Raw genomic sequence first — 14,886 nt, 5'->3', positions numbered from 1 at the left:
ATTATGTTTACTTTATGCAGGTACAATCGACAACGGAATGTGTTACGTATATGCTAATGTTATAGATTATTATAAAAAAATTAATAATTATTTTGTGTTGAACTACTCTGTTTATCTAAATACGCAGCAACGTCTATAAATAAATAAGTTAATTGGAAAAAATATTGAATCATGCTATAGGCTGTTATTAAACTCAATGACCCTGAATCGGTTATATATCATCGGCATTATTTAGATGAGATACATATCAAATGTCAAGAGATAATTTGTTAAGTCAATTTCAAAGAGATGCGGTGCTAACTTGTTTACGCGACTGTCTAGCTGTTTGCGCTCGGCGTCTGATAACTAGTAGGTATTATTACTAACAGGAAAATATGTCTCGAAATAGCGCAGTTGTACCTATACATATCGACTCTGTCATTATTCACTTTTTGTCCGAACAGACTAGTTGGGTGAACGCGATTGTACACGCTCTGCTTGTTGCCGCTTTGTCATTTTTTGGACGAAACACTCAAATTTCCGGACCACAACTTGTACAAAAAAAAGTAAAAAAATATATTTCGAAAGTCTCGTTTTGTATTTTTCGCTTCATTAACGCTCCCGTTTCGAGTGTCTGCTGCGCCCATTTACTCCCAATTGTGAATCACGTTGTCGTGCGTTCGTGTGTCGTCATAGACTTAATTAAGCTTGACGGCAAATTGATCAATTTTCGCGTCTCGACTTCGCTCCGATGGGCCGGGAGGCGTAGGCGTTACTGAGCCGATATAATCTCCTTATTGATCGTATCTTGGTAAACGTTGCCGAACATAACTTGCGAGCAAACTACACAGCGCCCCTGGGCGATAGGCAGAGGTTAAGCAATAGGCACAGTGCGCGACGCATAAATTGACTTATTTACTCGTGAAATTTTATAGCCGCCGCGTCGACGACCTCTCGTCACCTTCGCCTTACACGAGGTACAATTACTCTTATCAATGTTAATGTTGCGCAATTGCTTTAATAAAATATTGAATTAATATTACACGTGCTATCGCTGCGGCGCGTTCGAGAATGTTCTCAGCGGCCGCGTGGCTGCGCCCGCGTTCGCAAAGCGACGCCGGCGCGACTAGTCTTTAAGTCCCGCGCTCATCGCCGTCCCTGCAGCCGGCCGGTCGTAAATTGCATTTCGCCCGCGTGAAAGGCGACCGCCAACGCTGCATTCGCCGGCGTGTCGAATTTATCGCGGGATCGATACGTGTACGTGTAGTGGCTGCACTCGAAGCTCGCAGTCGTTACCTGGGCCGACGTCACCGCACGTGGTGCGGACGGCGGCGCGTGTGCATGTGTGCGCGCCGATTACATGGAATTCGACGATTACGCCCACCCACACACACGCGTGCGGCGGTGTGAGCGCGCGAACGGTAATAATAATAATTAGCGGCTTTATTGTTATTCGGCCGGCGCGGCAGATAACGTGCAAAATGTACGAGGCGATCTCCTATTTGGAAAGGTTTTCATTGTTACCGGCGTGCGGACGTGGCGTGCTCTGATTGGATTGGATTCTGAAGGACTCTAGTTTGCGAGCGTGCGAAGCATTTGTATATTTCCGTTAGAGTTAAGGATGATAGTGATGTGTGATATTCATTAGGATCATTGTTTGATTTAGTTATAAAATGAACATACTTCGTATGTCTTACAGTTCAGCATCAGGTGTTACGGATTCTAGTGAAGAAGATTAAAAGTTAAAAACAATATTTAAGGGTAAGTCAACACACATTCTGGGTCATATCCACTACACGTTTTATCTTATTACAAAGTTTTGACTTACAAACGTTTATAATGTTTCTTGAAATTATTCATACATAGACTGTACGTACACTTTTTACTTTGCACATAAAATAATGTATATACGTAGCGGTTATGTTTTAATAAACATTATAGGCTATTTACATATAATATCTAATACATACATTTAATAAAGTATAACGCTGCTACTACTATTAGCTGCGCTCCTTATTAACATAAGTAGATAGTGATTAGCAGTTACCATAGTAGGTTACATTTTTTATTCTATTCTTATCAAATATTAAAGTTGAACTTAAACATTGAATCGTTGTATCTTATAAATTGGGAGTTAGTATTTTCTTGTGTTTGGTTTCACGCGAGTATTATACATTTAGAAATTAAAAACTTTTCAACGGATTTTAAACGCGATTTATTCATTATATTATTAACCCGACGTTTCGAACACTTTACAGCGAGCGTGGTCACGGGGAGACAGACAGACTGACAGTCTCCCTCAGTCTACTGTATGTGGTAGTCGAGCACGCTTCGGCACGAATTGGGCCAGCTCGCACCGGGGAAGTACCACACCCCCACAGAAGACCGGCGTGAAATAGCATTCTGCTGTGTTTCGTTCGGTGAGTGGGGGAGCCGGAGGCCCATATCCTTTTCCTAACCCTTCCCAGTCCTTTCCTTTATTCCTCTCTCCAATCCTTCCTTAATCCATTCCCAAAAGTCGGCAATCCATTTGTAGAGGCGTAAGGTTTGCAATGGACCTTATGCCTCTATAAATGTTCATGGGCGGTGGTAGCGCTTACCATCAGGCGACCCACCAGCTCCATTGCCGACTGTGACATAAAAAAAAAAAAAAAAGTATTTTCACATTAGCCATTATCGTTCACCAGCTATCAAATAAAATGTATAAATGTAGGTACATATAGCCACAAAGGCGCGTGTCCATTACGCGAAAAACGCCACGTCACCGTCCGTCAAGGGCGCTGTGATGTGTGGATTATAAGTTAACTGACGCGGCGCGTTCGTGAGTGGTGTGGAGTGGGCAGAGGCGACGGCGACGGCTGGTGCTTTTATATGTACGTGGAACATGGGGAATCGCTTAGCTGGCCGGTACGGATAGATACTTTAACACAACATGCTAAAAACCTAAGTAATATGTATATATATATATATAGCTTATTACAGCTTACGCTTGTAATCTCTATACATGCATAATAAGACAAACAATTTTAATATAATAAAGTTTAAATCTGATTTCAACACAGCAAATAATAATTAATTCGAAACGCACGCAAAAGATTGTCATCATAATGCGCACAAGTTGTAATTTCGCATACGAAACAGCGAGATGCGTTTGAAGATAAAATTCAATAAAGAACACCGTTCACTGCGCTAAGTGCAAAACTTTCTAGTCGAGTCATGCCGTGTAGCACATACGTGTGTGTGTGTGTTGTGTAAATATATCCTATGTGGATGTGTGTGTGTCGCGGGCAGATATGGTAACCGGACGAAAGTGATTTTGTCTACCAGTTTAATTTTTTTATCAGTGAATGTATTTTTTAGCAGGGATTTTTACGATTAATTGAGTATCTTGTAAAGTTGAGATTACTCTTACAATTATCATATTATGTAGAATAATATTAATCAATGGAATGATATTTCTGATAATATTGCTTTTATCATTAGTGAGGACTTATTGTATTTCTCTGAAAATTTGGTAGCAATATAACAAAAAAGGATGGAAATAGCTAAAGCGATAATATACTTAAGTTATATGTAAATAGTTTTCACTTTGAATTGTCCTTATTTCGAAACGAGGACATGTCTCATTGTTTATCGTATTCAAATTAGAAGCGAAAAAAGAAATGCAACTTTTATGTAGCTATTTAACAATTTACGTAAAATGTAAATTGTAACAGTCCGGCGAAGAGTTTCTCACTAAAGCTGTAGGTATACTAGACCTACGCCACTATTACTTTCTTTGATCTCGCTGCTCGTTCTAAACGTGTGCCTGTGTGTGCTGTTCGACCGGTTCTCGTTATATGTGCTTGTGTATTTTTGTGCGTGTGTGTGCGTATGCTGCGCGTCGAGTGTATGACCTAATGTCTGGGCTAAGTATGCTTCGTGAGAGTTAGAATGGACGGGTTGTCTTTAACGTTTAGGATTTGTATTAAAAAGCGGTACGGGGATGGGAATCCGTATTTAAGTGATGGTGTAGAAATGTCAAATTTAATTCACCGTTATTTATTGCGAATAATTCAACTATTCGCAATAAATAACGTATGTAATGCAAAACTTGTGTATGAATTCTGATTTATTGAGGCAACATTTAACGTAACAAAACACCGGTAATAGCGCGACTGTTCGTAATATAATGATGTCTTAATGAAGAAGACTTTGTTGGGCATTTACGATTTTGATAATTCTGTTACGTACTTTGTTAAAATTATATAATGTACTGTTGTAATTTATTTAGCATATAACAAAATCTATCATTATGTATTCTTAGTGTACTCGCCATTAATTAATATTAATGTTATAAAGATGAAGTAATTACGTATGTAAATAGCTGGTTATTATAAGTTTACACTAAGAATCTCTGTACGATGATTTGAATAAATAAAATTATACATACATTCCGGTTGTAAAGATACACCTGCAAGTGTTTTTTGTGTGAAAAGCAATGAATGAATTACGCCGCGTAGGAGAATATTATTATATTTACTTATTATATCAAAGGAAGTGTTGACTTATTGAAAAATAATGGGAATGAAAATGTAAAGTTGGCAACCCTAGCAGAAAGCCCCTACGTGGAAGTGAACTCAACGCACTCAAGTACACACACAGGACATATTGTATGCGCATTCTTGTAATTAATGCGCTTTTTAATGTAATTTCTTTGGCAGGACGCTTGGCGCTGTATAAATTGTTAAGCCTAAGGTCTCTGTGGTATTTATTCTCGCTGGATTTATTTGTTGGAATAGGATTGAAAAGATACAGTGTACAGGTGAAGATTCTTATAATATGATCCAGCCATTGGACCTGCGACGGTGGTTCTGTAGTTAAATCTATCTTGAAAGAACAATGAATTTCGACGTATGATTAACATCGTTGCACGAAAAGTACGGGAATGAGTAAAACTAACCTATTGAAAAGAAAATAATTAACACATAGCGCATAACATAACAATGAGACGGTATTGAAATCCCAAATGAATAAATTGAAACGTTTGCGAAACTCGAATGCACGGAGCGTTGTGTAAACAAGAGCAAGCAACACGGCAACAGATAATGCCGAACGGTTGTTGGCATTTAACTGCCAACTGGTTCTAGACATTTTCGTGGGAAAGTCTTTAACCAATTAGATGGAGCGATACCGCTCGCCCCATTGGATTTATTTGCTCGTGACACTTATCACGATCGCAATACCTATATTTTGCATGTATCTAGCTCTAACCTGTACGACTGCACACAGCCGTTTTGTGATTGTATTGTTTTCTTGGTTTTGTACGGGCCGTATTGGGAGCGCGCGTGTTTGTACGTTAGTGCAGAGTGATCGGAATTAAGCGTAGAAATCTATCGTTTTAGAAGTGTATGAAATAGGATAAAAGAATTTAGTATCCTTGTTATAAGTGATGGGTTGTATAAAAGACATTGGCGGGTGACGATGTTATGTTTTACGTTGTGTGTTTATGGATGATATATAGTATATATACTATCTTTTAACATTGCAATTATTTTAAATATTATTGTTCAGGGTTTATTTACCCTTAAAATTGTAGTGTAGTATTACGTACTGTGTAGTTGTCATTGGCGATGTGTTAGTGATTACATAAATGGGTGACATTTTAGTATTTGCGCCTACGGAAAACTCGTAAAAAGCGTTTATTTGAATATTGAAAAGGTAGCCGCAAACAGCGGGCGCTGCACAAAGACAGGCGACAGCTGCTGTTATTGTATTCGTATGGCTTGTCCGTTTGTCACATGGCGAGTCCGTCGAACGCGTCAATAAGAACCGAAATGTCACGGTTTATAGTTAACTGGCCAGCGTAGGGGACCCGCATTGTGTACAATCGCGCCTATGGACACGGCCATCTATGGCGATGTAGAAAGCGCCGGTATTGACAGTTTGAAAATACAGGAAATCGGTGAATGTGCGGTTCGCGTCGAGCTAGTGTTGAGATTAGGTGCGTGCGGTTGAGTGAATATTCAAGTGTAAGTAACGTTGCAATCATTTTGACTTATTTGTCTAAAATACTCTTGTTTAAGAACGTCTGAAGGGGATTGACAAATGTTTATGATTTTTTTTTTGCGTATTAAATATATGTTAACTATTTTGATATATCTGATAATAGGGTGTCGGCCCAGTAGTACGACGTTTTCTGGGTTGGCTTGCAGTAATATTTCAAAACTAAAACAACTGTCTTACAAGTAAGTAGGTGTTAACATAAAGCGGGTAAGGTCACGAATAATCTCGTATCCGCCACGGCATGCGATTAAAAATGTTGATAACATAAAAGCGCTTACTCTCCTTTCGCCTTTGAGAATGAAGTCGACGAATTTTTCGAGTATAATTTATACCGTACAAGGATTTCTGTGTAAGAGCCGGTGAGCGTTGAGGGTTTTCGTTCACGGCACGCGACCTCTCGAGGGTTGTTTTCGGCGAATTCGCGAGATTGCCGACATGCTTACGAGGACTTACGGTGTTTTTCATCTTTGTGTTTCTCTCTGTTTATGGGTTATGCAATGGGTTGGGGGTAATGTGCGGCGGATGCCTGTTTGCCGTTTGAAAGTTGATTGTACATTTAGAGAATATGCAGAGAGCTTGTCATTCTTCGCATTATAACTGTAACTGACTGATGGCTTGGTTGCAGCAAATTCATCAACTCGCTCAAACACAAGAGTATGAAAAAAACGATATTCAACTGGCTATTTGCATATAAGTTCAATAATCTTTCTAACGATAATATGATAAACATTTAACTTGAAAGTTCCCTTCCACGACCCACCTGGGCGTCTATTGTTTATTAGTAAATAGTGAAAAACGCATCAGCCGTACTCTGAATGAACCCATTGAACTGCATAATATATATCTCTCACGCGTATAAGTAGAGAAATTTTCGCTCTGTCACGGGCCATCTAAAAATATTGCACTTGGCACGCTGCGGCGCCGCGAACTCTTTGAAATGTAGCCAAGGTTATGATTTTTTTTCTCTCCTTTGTAACCACGTTATCGGCGTGTGATTGTGTCGCTGTTTGTGTGCGTTGATAAGCGACCCTTTAGCGTGACGATGCGAACGCCTCGTGGCGGCTTGGTCGTGCTCCATCTGCCTTACGTTTGTGTGTGTGCGTGTGTGTGTATGTATGTCTAATTGACATATGTATTTGTACATGTTTATCGTTTGTTTATTTTTTTATCTAGGACGATCGTTTAAATAATAACATGTTTTGAAAGGCGAGCGGTGTGTTTGATGAGTCGTCAAACATTAATTTGTGTATATTTGATAGGCAAAAATCGAAAAGGTTCATAAAAGATGGTGAGGAGCGAAAGATCTTTTTATTTTAACGCACTATTATATAAAACATGTTTTAATTAATTGATCCCCTAGTCCCCCAACTTTCGTAAAATTAAGAGTCACGTTGCGTAAGTTCTATTTAAAGATATGCTTAGCGTTCAAGGCGAAAACGGGTCCATTAGAAAGAAATTAAGTGTAGCGTCGGCCATCTTTCCATTGTGGCGTGATTAGAGGGTTGTCAACTGTTTAAAATTTAAGTGTCATATTCTTTTCTTAATTAATGTATGTATTCATTAATTGTCTTAGTTTTTGTATTTTTATGGCTAATAGGAAACGTGTGTATCCCTATGTTATTGAAATTGTGAAATTACTAAAGACTCTTGAAATATTTTCAAACTGTGATTAAAAATACAAGCACTTTTAAAACCTCGTGTTGTATTTAAGATAAAGTTGAATATAATTACGTCTAGACCTAGAATTATTTATTATCGCTTCACAATACACGATTGCCATCAGAAAACGTATCAATGTATATGTGTGTGTTCGTATAAATATTATGTGCATAACGTATTCATAGAATCGCAATCTTGGCTTGTTGTAATTTATTATAATTAGATCCAATACAAAACATTTGTTTTTCTACACGCCGTCAGCCCTAAGCAACGAAGCGATACGGGTCATTCGACCTCGCCGAAGGCCGGATCGGCCTTTATTGATTTTTTATGCGCATTGTTCCATTCCTCTTCTGCCGACGGCCGGTGCTTGGGTATATGCGTGTGTAGCGATATCGATATCCGTTTGTGTTATACTGTCTCACTGCCCGATATCTTTGCGGTGCTCTCCTCTCACGTTTGTGTTTCGTTCGAATAAATAGCGCTCTAGGTGCTATAGATGCTACAAATGAATCATATGGTAGTAACATACGAGAAAATAATTTAATCACCTGTCTCTCTTTTGCGTGATTCAGTTAAAACATGTACGCTTTCATGTTGATAGCCGAACACGTATTTACAGAGACGCATGTAGCCACGAGGTGGAATCGTTTAATAATTCCCTTTGATCTGGCATTACTGATACTGTCGTCTATGCGCATCACAAATGTACACCTTACGCCGATAACAATAAAGGTGATATTTACACTATACGCATAAAGAATAACTGGTTTATCACGGCCGTCGATTTTCGTCTCTTTTGTGCGTGATCGAAGCGTTATTAGCCGGTGTGAAAGATATTCGAGCCGTGTCTAACGATCCCAATGAAAGTTACCGATTGACGGACGGCTTTTCTATTTCTTATTTGTTGGAATGGAAAATTGAAAGAATATCGTGTTACAAATGTGAATATGTATTTATAATATCGTTGCAGTATTTAGTGTAACTTAAACTGAAACACGCGCGTGTACTGTTATGATTAAGAATATATGAATAAAATAAATAAATTACTCGTATATTAGATACTCCACATGAATTTACCGTACGAAGTATGTAAACTATCATCTAAGATATCTCGATAACACGTTAAACTTTCCCCTACACAACAAATAGCAAGTTTCTGATATTTCGATCACGAATGACAGACGGCAAATAGCGTTCCCTCATTACGTGCAGCACAAGTTGATATTAAGTCGCGCACATAACTGAGTCGGGTGGAGCGAAATTCGCCGGCTAACAACTCGCTAGTTCTAGAAACTTCGATGGAGTAAACCCGCGCCCGCTTACGACACTTCATAATTAACGCATATTCGTTTGTGTTCGTTGCAGATTGTGAACGGCGCGACCGCCCGCGGACCGTAATTGTAAGTATGTGGCGTGTTTTTTTTTCCTACATTGATTAGATAGATACCTTGTATCAAGCATGTTCGCCTCGATATTAAGTACCTACCTAGGTGACGAATGTGGATTGTTTCATTGATAGATTTTTAAGCATGCATAGATTATTTATTAAATTGGGATAACAATCGTTAAATTAGAAAAGATGTCCCTAGAAGTAGTAGTAAATGTTATAGCCGTTTAAACCGGTTTGTGCGGTGCCAGTTATATGCGGTGGCACCTATGTATTGAAAACTACTTTTGAATTACATTAAAGTATAACATATTTATAATTGTTCAATTATTCTACATATTATAAAGACGCAATCCCGTAAGATATATGTAGCTCATTAGGCGTACCGACTACATGAGCGAGCGAACTAAGATATCGCTATTAATCGTATTGCGCTAAGATCAAACGTAATTTGTCGGCGAATTACTAAATTTAGAGAAATACAGTTTCATCACAACGTAAATTAATTCAAGGTTGAGATCTTAGGCGATACTGGTATTTTATCGTTCAACTTTGCGACCGCCTTTTGAATAATGAGAAGGGTAATCTTTCTTTAATGAAAATAAAATGTATTTGCAATTAAATTTATACAATGATGGTATTTTTCATACATAGTAAATAATTAATTGTATAGATAGTCGAAAGCAAATAATTTTTTAAAGAGAGTAAATTCCCTATTTGCTGAGATACAGGTAAATAACCTATTTCAGAAGAAGCATAATTGCTAGTAAACATTATCTTACAGTTATTTATTACATGCGAATTATTCGCGGATTTATTTTGCGCGACGTATGTAAAAATATTTTCACAACACGGGCAACGACAAAAATATTCCCGTCGACTAATTTTAGATCGTCTGCAAGCGGTTTTGTTATTTTGGCTCAGGAATCCGGCATACATCTCAACGTGTGTTGCCGTTTCGACTACGTACCTACCTACCTACATACCTACCTACCTACCTACCTACCTACCTACCTGTTTTGTATAATTTATACACACGTATTTTGTTTGGCTCGAAAACTGCGAGCGCCGTTGCTTGATATGTGAAAATTGTTTTGTAAAAATTCACTATTTGTTTTTGACTGTCTCTCTGGATTGTTGTTTGATTATTGTTTTACTTTAGTTCGCATTGAATCTGTTGTTTGTTAAAAGTGAAATTGTTCGAGTGTTTATCCTAAAAATGTTTTCGAGATATTTTACGGTATTTAAATTAGTACCTATTGCTAACGGGAAGGAGCGTCTTGAAATATTCTCCACAATGCTTTTACTTCTTATGTAAAATTTAATACGACTATAATTGCAGTCGATTACGCACCGTACGCACACAGCGTAACACTTTCAAATATTGCATTCGTTATTTTAGCAATGAGCCATAATTGTATGACGACTGTGTGAACATAACTTAGGCTGTATCAATGAGGATTAGCTAGGACCCCTCCATTATAAATTATATAATTGTTGCCAATTTACTGTTTCTCTAATAAGGCGCCTCTAACACATGTCATCGTTTAAATGATGTATAAGCGTAGTGTCTCTATCGTTATAATATGAACGAACCGCGCAACAAATCATCTCGGGCTACTAACTCCGAAGACGCACTAGCAACCGATATATTTATGTATATAATAATATATTATATACGTAGTTGCATGTTAGTATTGCGCGAAACGTAGTAAATATAGTGAAATGTGAGTTAGGTTTGGACGTTTCTCAGTGAGCACCATTAATTATGTTGACGCTGTGTGACAATTCTTTTTGTGTATTTGGCAGCAAATTTTCTCGCGTTAATAGATGTTAGAATGCCTGTAAAGATAAAAGTAGACAAGTTTGTGTCTTTGAGCATTCAAAATACTTTTTGTTTTTTATATATAGGGATTATAATTATAAACAAACATAAAAAATACGTGTCACTCAAACTTCATGCGTAGCAATCAATTAAGATGTTAAATTGTATTCGTCGTATAACTATAACAGCCAAATTACATTGCCATCTATATTTATTATTATTATCAAACGTCATATCGTTTATTTATACACGCTTATGCAACGAAACGACACGTGTTGACATGGTAATTACATGTGCGACGTGGCGCAGGCGTGTATGTATGGCTGTTAAAAAGATTTATATAGCTGCATATTTTATTTATTTGAGTGCCGTTCCGCCCCTTCCTCTGTGGTTCATTTTATAGAAATACAGAGAAGTGCGTAGTATTGATATAATTTAGTCCTATGTTACACAGTTTAAAGGAAAGAATTTATTAATGTTAGCATTATTCTTTCTCTCTCCATAATCTTAATGTTTTATTATAGAGATCATTAAGGATGTATTCACAATAATTAGTTTGACTGACTCCGTTCTAAACGCAAAATGAGCCAACGGATATAATGAGTCTTCTTGAAATCTTTATTTTATAAACTGCACGATCTACATATTACTGTAATACAAAGTTCCTTGCAGCGTATATGTTGATGGTCGTATCCTTTCTTTTCAACCGAATGATAAATGTACTCAAATGTAATAGACGGCACACGTGTAGTCTATTAAACGGTATATATGTAGCTACATGATATTGTTTGGAGTACGGTGACGCGCCCTCGCGCCTCGTGTTGCCAACTGTTGGGCTGTAGATAGCTGTACCCATATATACGTACTAGTTACTACTGTTATAAATATGTATATTAAGTGTGTTTGTTTTTCATGTCGCTACAGAGCGATTGTCTGCTATGATTTTTGTAGATTAGAGAGCTAGAGTGTTCACCACTCTAGCTTTCTAGCCTTATTTTTTCTGCGGGATTCTCCCATGGGAATGAAACATCTCATTCCCATGGGAACTTCCAGAGATCAAGTGGTCGAAGCCGCGGGAGTCGTGTCAATATTATTACTCATATAGGAATGGAATATGGTAATTAATCAATTTAACATTTAGGTGAGTTTTTGTTTGAAGGTCAGTGCCGATTTCATTATTGTAATTGGTGGCGGTTTTCCATCTGACGATTGTTTTGACCGTTTATTGCCTTTGGCTAATTTTCGTTTGGGACAAAGTGAAAGTCAGAAATGTAAAATGTTTGAGTTTGCTACCTCGAAAGAAAATCCTTTTCAATTGCTCTATCTAAATTACTCTAATTTGCTCTATCTAAATTACTGTATTTTCATATCATTTTGCAACAGATTTTATATTTACTGCCGCTCCCAACGAATTCAAATACTTCGAATAACGTTTCCAAAGCCATTACCGTAGGTACAGCTACAAAACACTATCGGGAAAGCTTTGATTTCAACGAAATCAAATCAAGCATCGGCTCTTTTATGGTAACACAATTTGCCGTCAGTCCTGTATATGTATTATAGAGATAGGTATTTTTATGTGGGAGACACGTTTAACAGGAAAATGCTGGAGGCAACGCCGCGCCGTCGGCTCTCACTATTCAACCGCACGAGTTACTGTCGCTACACGATTCCCCACCTTAAAAACTTGCAGGCTAAATTCATTTTACCCTAAATAGCAGCCCAGTAGGAACCGACGAGGCGTGTTCACGGACTCGGAAAGTAAAATGGAGTGCCACAAATGATTTCTTCTTATATTTCCACTGGACTAGATACACTTAGAGCCCATTGGAAATATACACTGCGAGATTGGATATTGTGTGCGAGTTTGAGTTCTCGTCACTTTGTGTAGTCAATGCAGAACCACTTTATTCAGAAATTAAGTAGGCTTATTTGATGTTTGTTGCTTTTTAAAACCTTTGTTTTATGAATGTTCAAATTTGATGTCGGCATATGTAATTGTCGGTAGGTAAGCTTGATTCATCAGAAGTTGTGATCTCTTCTTAATTCAATTTGGTTTAAAATGACAATTCGTTGATGCTTTTAGTACTAAAATAGGTAGGATCGGCTCGCCTCGTTCAGCGTATTTCTTCAACGAATCTCTCCTTTGTTGCCAAGCACGGCGAGCATTCATCACGTTATGTACCGTTACGAAACACGCGACTAAAACAACTATAGAATGTACACTTCGTATGTGTGAATTTTAATCCTTTAACATCGTACGCCGCAAACTAACCCTTATTGTTCTCACGTTACAGTCGACGATCGCGGGATCGCTCTTTATCAGTTTGAATGACGAGTTGTGAATATCGCAAATGACTGCGAGCGAGCAAGCGAGATGCGTGGTTATTTATTTTGCACAAACTATTCGTGTCGCGCCCGCCGCGGTTCCGCGAAATTCTAAAGGGATGAACATCTTGAATGCGCGTTTTAGACGTTGTTAAATAAAGTATTTAATTCATTTATCTCGACCTTTTCACGTAGGAAATATTTTCCTCTGAATGGGGGTAAACTAAAAAATGTTCGTTCTGTAATTATACATCTTTTAATGTTTGCGCACGTTCATTGGTTAGTGAAGAGTTATGGCAGCGGACTTATTGGCCTTATTACGGTTTTATATAAAATGTAAGATAAAAAATGTTTCATCGAATATTTTTACTGGTTTGAGCCGTGGTTTTTGCGATATATTTGGGAATAATGATGGTGAAATCTTTTAAATTTGTTTCGATATTTTTTGTGTTTCATAAATGTGAGCTGTTTTATTATTTTTTGTATACTTTGCGAACCTCTTCATGTGTACGTAGATTAAAATGTGTTTGTTCGTAAAAGAAAGATTCCGTTGATGTTGTGATCTTTGCAACTCGAGTAGGTAGACATTTCCCGAGTTGCGGCGTATGACAAGCCGTGGAAAAACAAAACTAGGTTCATTCAATAGATTCATAGGAAAATAGCGAACAGTTTCCCAGCGGTTTGGGTGAAAACATTTTTTCTTTTCTTTATGATAATTGAAAAAGAAAATACAAGAAATTTGATGGAGACGGCGATCCGTTTTGTGGCTATACTTATACGTTTTGGCCAACTTAATAAAGTTATCTTTTGAAGGATACTCTATCTGCCTATTTGCACGATTGGATTGAATTTCTCGTGTATTTCTCGTTCGTCTGCTAAAAACTCAAGTTGATTTCAACCTATTTATTTGCATCATTTATATTTCAATGAAATATTTTAATACCTTAGTCTTTTATTATATAAACTGCTTTTTTATATTGCCTTTTAATTACTTTATTAAAGAAGTCAAATAAACCAACTCAGAAAAAAAGAACAGTTTTCATTACACGCTTCAGTTCCGTTTTAGATTAAGACTCAATTTTCCTTGTAAATGCAAATAATATGTGCGCAACTTTAAACAGTGTGTATTTTAATGAGCCAAAGGCAATTTAATAAAAATTATTACAGTAATTCAGTAACACGGCTCACAACAACACAACGTGTTACGTAGGTGTGGTTGTTTTCCGATTCAGAGTATCTCATTAATTGCAGTGTGTTTTTCTTGTCCGTTGCGATATGTCATTCATTAACCTCGTGTGGAGCGAGTGTTTCTATGAATTTTGCCTTCACGCATGTATATTTATGACTGGGTAATAAAAGTTTTTCGATCGAATCGGCTGTCTCGCGGGGCAGGGGAGTGTCAAGCTTAGTGTTTGAGTGAGCTGTTGAGTGGTTATTTGTTCGCTTTGTGTGAAAATGTAGGAAGAATTAGTGTAGATAGTGTTTAGGTAAACACTTGTGTTATGAGAAATTTATAAAGTATAAGAAAGACACGATCACGAGGCGCTATTCGAATGGAAGAGAAGACAATTTAATATTTACCACGTACTTAGTCTGGCCATAAATACTGTTACACTTAATTATAAAAAAATATTACATTTGAATTTCGAATCTGTCATTT

The 14,886-nt window shown here is 37.5% G+C and overlaps 1 protein-coding gene across 3 annotated transcripts in view; it reads left to right on the top strand.

Annotated features, from left to right (window-relative positions):
* LOC119837752 (C-terminal-binding protein) overlaps positions 1–14,886 on the top strand; it is a 92,153-nt gene that overhangs the window by 26,140 nt on the left and 51,127 nt on the right. The window contains exons 1-2 of one of the 3 annotated variants that reach the window (XM_038363486.1): positions 1,529–1,740; positions 9,052–9,086. The exons of 1 other annotated variant lie outside the window; for it this stretch is intronic. The gene's annotated coding sequence lies outside the window, so the exon portion shown is untranslated. Of the gene's footprint in view, positions 1–1,528; positions 1,741–9,051; positions 9,087–14,886 lie in introns of those variants that run through there. One more of the 3 variants, XM_038363485.1, reaches the window with a different exon arrangement.

This window comes from Zerene cesonia, chromosome 29, assembly GCF_012273895.1.
Source record: "Zerene cesonia ecotype Mississippi chromosome 29, Zerene_cesonia_1.1, whole genome shotgun sequence".
NCBI lineage: Eukaryota > Metazoa > Arthropoda > Insecta > Lepidoptera > Pieridae > Zerene > Zerene cesonia.
The sequence above is the reverse complement of the archived record's forward strand: the minus strand, read 5'-3'. Positions and strand labels throughout refer to the sequence as shown.